The following is a 6824-nucleotide window of genomic DNA, read 5'->3' as shown; positions in this document are numbered from 1 at the left end:
TTGTTCTTCTTATGATCTATAGCACCTTTGGAATGAGTGGAAGCGGAGGGAACACATACACCAACTGAAACACCCATGGTGTCACTAGGGCGTCCATCGCTATTGCTTGAGGGTCCCTCGACCTGGAACAATATCTCTGAAGTTTCTTGTTGAGGCGAGACGCCATCATGTCTATTTGAGGAATTCCCCAACGACTTGTCACTTCTGCAAAGACCTCTTGATGAAGACCCCACTCTCCTTGATGGAGACTGTGTCTGCTGAGGAAGTCTGCTTCCCAGTTGTCCACTCCTGGAATGAAGATCGCTGACAGAGCGCTTGTATGTCTTTCCGCCCAGCAGAGAACTTTTGTGGCCTCTGCCAATGCCGCTCTGCTCTTTGTTCCGCCCTGGTGGTTTATGTGCGCTACTGCTGTTATATTGTCCGACTGGATCAGGACGGGCAGATTGCGAAGAAGATGTTCCGCTTGAAGAAGGCCATTGTAAATGGCCCTTAGCTCCAGAACGTTTATGTGTAGACAAATTTCCTGGCTTGACCATCTTCCCTGGAAGGTTTCCCCCTGTGTGACTGCTCCCCAGCCACGGAGACTCGCATCCGTGGTCACTAGGATCCAGTCCTGGATCCCGAATCTGCGTCCCGCTAGGAGGTGAGAGCTGTGCAGCCACCACAGGAGTGAGATTCTGGTCTTGAAGGACAGGATTATTTTCCGGTGCATGTGCAGATGGGATCCGGACCACTTGTCCAACAGGTCCCACTGAAACACTCTGGCATGGAACCTGCCAAACTGAATGGCCTCGTATGCAGAAAATAAGATTTTACTTACCGATAAATCTATTTCTCATAGTCCGTAGTGGATGCTGGGGACTCCGTCAGGACCATGGGGAATAGCGGCTCCGCAGGAGACAGGGCACAAAAGCAAGCTTTTAGGATCACATGGTGTGTACTGGCTCCTCCCCCTATGACCCCCCTCCAAGCCTCAGTTAGGTACTGTGCCCGGACGAGCGTACATAATAAGGAAGGATCTTGAATCCCGGGTAAGACTCATACCAGCCACACCAATCACACCGTACAACTTGTGATTTGAACCCAGTTAACAGTATGATAACAATGAAGTAGCCTCTAAAAAAGATGGCTCACAACAATAATAACCCGATTTTTTGTAACAATAACTATGTACAAGTAATGCAGACAATCCGCACTTGGGATGGGCGCCCAGCATCCACTACGGACTATGAGAAATAGATTTATCGGTAAGTAAAATCTTATTTTCTCTAACGTCCTAGTGGATGCTGGGGACTCCGTCAGGACCATGGGGATTATACCAAAGCTCCCAAACGGGCGGGAGAGTGCGGATGACTCTGCAGCACCGAATGAGAGAACTCCAGGTCCTCCTCAGCCAGGGTATCAAATTTGTAGAATTTTGCAAACGTGTTTGCCCCTGACCAAGTAGCTGCTCGGCAAAGTTGTAAAGCCGAGACCCCTCGGGCAGCCGCCCAAGATGAGCCCACCTTCCTTGTGGAATGGGCATTTACAGATTTTGGCTGTGGCAGGCCTGCCACAGAATGTGCAAGCTGAATTGTACTACAAATCCAACGAGCAATAGTCTGCTTAGAAGCAGGAGCACCCAGCTTTTTGGGTGCCTACAATATAAACAGCAAGTCAGACTTTCTGACTCCAGCCGTCCTGGAATTATATATATATATATATATATTTTCAGGGCCCTGACAACGTCTAGCAACTTGGAGTCCTCCAAGTCCCTAGTAGCCGCAGGCACCACAATAGGTTATTTCAGGTGAAACGCTGACACCACCTTAGGAAGAAACTGGGGACGAGTCCGCAGTTCTGCCCTGTCCGAATGGAAAATCAAATATGGGCTTTTGTAAGACAAAGCCGCCAATTTTGACAATCGCCTGGCCGAGGCCAGGGCCAACAGCATGGTCACTTTCCATGTGAGATATTTCAAATCCACAGATTTGAGTGGTTCAAACCAATATGATTTGAGGAATCCCAACACTACGTTGAGATCCCACGGTGCCACTGGAGGCACACAAGGGCTGTATATGCAATACTCCCTTGACAAACGTCTGGACTTCAGGAACTGAAGCCAATTCTTTCTGGAAGAAAATCTATAGGGCCGAAACTTGAACCTTAATGGACCCCAATTTGAGGCTCATAGACACTCCTGTTTGCAGGAAGTGCAGAAATCGACCTAGTTGAAATTTTTTCGTGGGGCCTTCCTGGCCTCACCCACGCAACATATTTTTACCACATGTGGTGATAACGTTGTGCGGTCACCTCCTTCCTGGCTTTGACCAGGGTAGGTATGACCTCTTCCGGAATGCCTTTTCCCTTAGGATCCGGCGTTCAAACCGTCATGCCGTCAAACACAGTCGCGGTAAGTCTTGGAACAGACAAGGTCCCTGCTGGAGCAGGTCCTTTCTTAAAGGCCGATGCCACGGTTCCTCTTGGAACAGACATGGTACTTGCTGAAAGCAAATCCCTTCTTAGCTCCCGAGGCCATTAGTCCTCTGTGAGCATCTCTTGAAGTTCCGGTTACCAAGTCCCTCTTGGCCAATCCGGAGCCACGAGTATAGTTCTTACTCCTCTATGTCTTATAATTCTCAATACCTTGGTTATGAGAAGCAGAGGAGGGAACACATACACCGACTGTTACACCCACGGTGTTACCAGGACGTCCACAGCTATCGCCTGAAGGTCTCGTGACCTGGCGCAATACCTGTCCCATTTTTTGTTCGGGCGGGACGCCATCATGTCCACCTTTGGTCTTTCCCAACGGTTCACAATCATGCGGAAAACTTCCCGATGAAGTTCCCACTCTCCCGGGTGGAGGTCGTGCCTGCTGAGGAAGTCTGCTTCCCAGTCGTCCACTCCCGGAATGAACACTGCTATCACATGATTTTCCGCCTAGCGAAAAATCCTTGCAGTTTTGCCACTGCCCTCCTGCTTCTTGTGCCGCCCTTTCTGTTTACGTGGGCGACTGCCGTGATGTTATCCCACTGGATCAATACCGGCTGACCTTGAAGCAGAGGTCTTGCTAAGCTTAGAGCATTATAAATTTGCTCTTAGCTCCAGTATATTTATGTGGAGAGAATTCTCCAGACTTGATCACACTCCTTGTGTGACTGCTCCCCAGCCTCTCAGGCTGGCCTCCGTGGTCACCAGCATCCAATCCTGAATGCCGAATCTGCGGCCCTCTAGAAGATGAGCACTCTGTAATCACCACAGGAGAGACACCCTTGTCCTTGGATATAGGGTTATCCGCTGATGCATCTGAAGATGCGATCCGGACCATTTGTCCAGCAGATCCCACTGAAGAGTTCTTGCGTGAAATCTGCCGAATGGAAGCGCTTCGTAATAAGCCACCATTTTTACCAGGACTCTTGTGCAATGATGCACTGATACTTTTCCTGGTTTTAGGAGGATCCCGATTAGCTCGGATAACTCCCTGGCTTTCTCCTCTGGGAGAAACACCTTTTCCTGGACTGTGTCCAGAATCATCCCTAGGACCAGCAGACGTGTCGTCGGAACAACTGCGGTTTTGGAATATTTAGAATCCACCCGTGCTGTCGTAGAACTACTTGAGATAGTGCTACTCCGACCTCCAACTGTTCTCTGGACCTTGTTCTTATCAGGAGGTCGTCCTTTGAAGACGAATCCTCCTTTCGGTCATTACCTTGGTAAGGACCCGGGGTGCCTTGGACAATCCAACGGCATCGTCTTGAAACTGATAGTGACAGTTCTGTACCACGAACCTGAGGTACCCTTGGTGAGAAAAGGCAAATTTTGGGACATGGAGGTAAGCATCCCTGATGTCCCGGGACACCATATAGTCCCCTTGTTCTTTGCTATCACTGCTCTGAGTGACTCCATCTGGATTTGAACCCTTGCAAGTGTTCAAATTTTTCAGATTTAGAATAGGTCTCACCTAGCCTTCAGTACCACCATATAGTGTGGAGTAATACCCCTTTCCTTGTTGTCGGAGGGGTAATTTTATTATCACCTGCTGGGAATACAGCTTGTGAATTGTTTTCAATACTGCCTCCCTGTCGGAGGGAGACATTGGTACAGCAGACTACAGGAACCTGCGAGGGGGGAAACCTCTCGACATTCCAATCTGTACCCCTTGGATACTACTTGTAGGATTCTGTTCCTGGGAATGGGCTGCCTGCTGCAGTCTTCTTCCCTTTCCTCTATCCCTGGGCAGATATGACTCTTATAGGGACGAAAGGACTGAGGCTGAAAAGACGGTGTCTTTTTCTGCAGAGATGTGACTTAGGGTAAAAAACGGTGGATTTTCCAGCAGTTGCCCTGGCCACCAGGTCCCATGGACCGACCCCAAATAACTCCTCCCCTTTATACGGCAATACATCTTTGTGCCGTTTGGAATCTGCATCACCTGACCACTGTCGTGTCCATAAACATCTTCTTGCAGATATGGACATCGCATTTACTCTTGATGCCAGAGTGCAAATATCCCTCTGCGCATCTCGCATATATAGAAATGCATCCTTTAAATGCTCTATAGTCAATAAAATACTGTCCCTGTCAAAGGTATCAATATTTTTAGTCAGGGAATCCGACCAAGCCACCTCAACTCTGCACATCCAGGCTGAGGCGATCGCTGGTCGCAGTATAACACCAGCATGTGTGTGTATACTTTTTAGGATATTTTTCAGCCTCCTATCAGCTGGCTCCTTAAGTACGGCCCTATCCGTAGATGGTACCGCCACTTGTTCTGATAAGCGTGTGAGCGCCTTATCCACCCTGAGGGGTGTTTCCCACCGCGCCTTAACTTCTGGCGGGAAAGGGTATACCGCCAATAATTTTCTATCGGGGGAAACCCACGCATCATCACACACTTCATTTAATTTATCTGATTCAGGAAAAACTAAAGGTAGTTTTTTCACCTCACACATAATGCCCTTTTTTGTGGTACTTGGAGTATCAGAAATATGTAACACCTCCTTCATTGCCCTTAACGTGTGGCCCTAAAAGAAAATACGTTTGTTTCTTCACCGTCGACACTGAAATCAGTGTCCGTGTCTGGGTCTGTGTCGACCGACTGAGGTAAATGGGCATTTTACAGCCCCTGACGGTGTTTGAGACGCCTGGACAGATACTAATTTGTTCGCTGGCCCTCTCATGTCGTCAACCGGCTTGCAGCGTGTTGACATTGTCACGTAATTTCCATAAATAAGCCATCCATTCCGGTGTCGACTCCCTAGAGAGTGACATCACCATTACAGGCAATTTGCTCCGCCTCCTCACCAATATTTTCCTCATACATGTCGACACACACGTACCGACATACAGCACACACATAGGGAATGCTCTGATAGAGGACAGGACCCACTAGCCCTTTGGGGAGACAGAGGGAGAGTTTGCCAGCACACACCAAAACGCTATAATTATCCAGGGACAACCTTTATATAAGTGTTCCTTTTATAGCATTTTAATATATATACATATCGCCAAATCAGTGCCCCCCCTCTCTGTTTTAACCCTGTTTCTGTAGTGCAGTGCAGGGGAGATCATGGGAGCCTTCCCACCAGCCTTTCTGTGAGGGAAAATGGCGCTGTGTGCTGAGGAGAATAGGCCCCGCCCCCTTTTCGGCGGGCTTCTTCTCCGGAGTTTTAGATATCTGGCAGGGGTTAAATACATCCATATAGCCTCAAGGGCTATATGTGATGTATTTTTAGCCATACAGGTATTATACATTGCTGCCCAGGGCGCCCCCCCCCCAGCGCCCTGCACCCTCCGTGACCGCTGTGTGAAGTGTGCTGACAACAATGGCGCACAGCTGCAGTGCTGTGCGCTACCTGATGAAGACTGAGAGTCTTCTGCCGCCTGGTTCCGGACCTCTTCATCTTCAGCATCTGCAAGGGGGGTCGGCGGCGCGGCTCCGGGACGAACCCCAGGGCGAGCCCTGTGTTCCGACTCCCTCTGGAGCTATGTCCAGTAGCCTAAGAATCCAATCCATCCTGCACGCAGGTGAGTTGAAAATCTCTCCCCTAAGTCCCTCGATGCAGTGAGCCTGTTGCCAGCAGGACTCACTGAAAATAAAGAACCTAAAAACTTTTTCTAAGCAACTCTTTAAGAGAGCCACCTAGATTGCACCCTTCTCGGCCGGGCACAAAAACCTAACTGAGGCTTGGAGGGGGGTCATAGGGGGAGGAGCCAGTACACACCATGTGATCCTAAAAGCTTGCTTTTGTGCCCTGTCTCCTGCGGAGCCGCTATTCCCCATGGTCCTGACGGAGTCCCCAGCATCCACTAGGACGTTAGAGAAATTGGTAATGACAATCCTGAAAGGCAAACCTCAGGTAAGCCTGATGCGGAGGATATATGGGGACGTGTAAGTAGGCATCCTTTATGTCGACCGACACCATAAAATCCCCTTCCTCCAGACTGGAGATCACTGCTCGGAGAGATTCCATCTTGAATTTGAATTTTCTTAGGTAGAAATTGAGGGATTTTAGGTTCAGAATTGGTCTGACCGAGCCGTCTGGCTTCGGGACCACAAACAGGCTGAAATAAAAGCCTTCTCCCTGTTGTAACGGGGGAACCCTGATAATGACTTGATTTTGACACAACTTTTGTATTGCATCGCGTACCACCTTCCTGTCCGGAAGAGAAGCTGGTAAGGCCGATTTGAAAAATCAACGAGGGGGAACGTCTTGAAACTCTAGTTTGTACCCCTGGGACACTATTTCTAATACCCATGGGTCCAGGTCCGAACGAACCCAGAACTGACTGAAGAGTTTGAGACGTGCCCCCACCGGTGCGGACTCCCGCAGAGGAGTCCC

Source organism: Pseudophryne corroboree, chromosome 2, assembly GCF_028390025.1.
Source record: "Pseudophryne corroboree isolate aPseCor3 chromosome 2, aPseCor3.hap2, whole genome shotgun sequence".
NCBI lineage: Eukaryota > Metazoa > Chordata > Amphibia > Anura > Myobatrachidae > Pseudophryne > Pseudophryne corroboree.
Note: the sequence above shows the minus strand (reverse complement) of the source record.